Raw genomic sequence first — 1,103 nt, forward strand, 5'->3', positions numbered from 1 at the left:
TTTTCATCTAACAAGATTTCCGCCTGTGCTTTAATTGTATATGCTGATGCACATGATGCTAGGTATTTGAAAACAAAGTTTGAACCATAGTGGTATTTGTTCATGTTGATGGACCATACAAAATCAGTCAATCACACGCCATCCTCTGTCATGGAGCTTATATATCCATGGTAAGACAGATGGTAAGCAACTGTCATGTCCCTTTCCACTTTAAAACGTAGTAGCCCAGGACACGCAGACCTATTATAGATATAGCCATAGTTGAGACGTAACAGTGAAGCGGTAGATCTATCCCCACTCCAACCAAAATATCCTGTGACGTCACCATGTTTGTGTTGTTCACAAGACACCGCGGATAAGAAGTGACGCTGGTCTCATTACAGCTAAAATGGATAAAAGATGCATTAAAGAAATAAACATATTAAAAAATATAGGAAAGTTTACATCGTCAATCGATTGTTTGTATATTTAACCATATTAAGTAGGATTATCCACAAGTTCAATTTCTTCTTTCCGAGAAATAGAAGTACTTGTGATTTATAATCTGAAGAGAGAATGTTTATAAAAGGAAACATGAGAAATATAGCCCCCCCCCCCTCCATAAAAAAAAGGAACAAACAAAAGAATAAAAAAATAAAAAAAAGTGTCAACAAAATCGTAGTTGAGACTCAAGTATACAATGGCAAGTTATGAACAGAGAAAAAATGTCAATTGAGTCTCCTGGAAAAAGTACAAGAAAAAACGACCAGGTGTTCCGGAATGGAAAGCAAGTTACTGTATGACTGTACTGCCATTACTGTTGTATTCTCATTCAACACTTGCCTGATAGTGCCCATGTCCTTCAGCAGGTAGATCATAGTCGCAGCGTAAGGGTAGTGGACCAGTGAAATGTACTTACTCCAAACTAACCAAGATGGCGGATGAATGTTGTAGAAGCCACCTAGAGCGGATAGAAGTTTTGTCAGCAAAGTTCAGTTGCAAAATGTAACCCCTTTGGTGTATGGAGGTAGAAATTACCTCAACCCTAGATTAGAATGTTTGAAGCGAATACAAAGATGAACATTACCACGAAGAAATAGGCAGCATTGAGAATCTACTTGAAT

Source organism: Mizuhopecten yessoensis, unplaced genomic scaffold, assembly GCF_002113885.1.
Source record: "Mizuhopecten yessoensis strain PY_sf001 unplaced genomic scaffold, ASM211388v2 scaffold10867, whole genome shotgun sequence".
In the NCBI taxonomy this organism is placed as follows: Eukaryota; Metazoa; Mollusca; class Bivalvia; order Pectinida; family Pectinidae; genus Mizuhopecten; species Mizuhopecten yessoensis.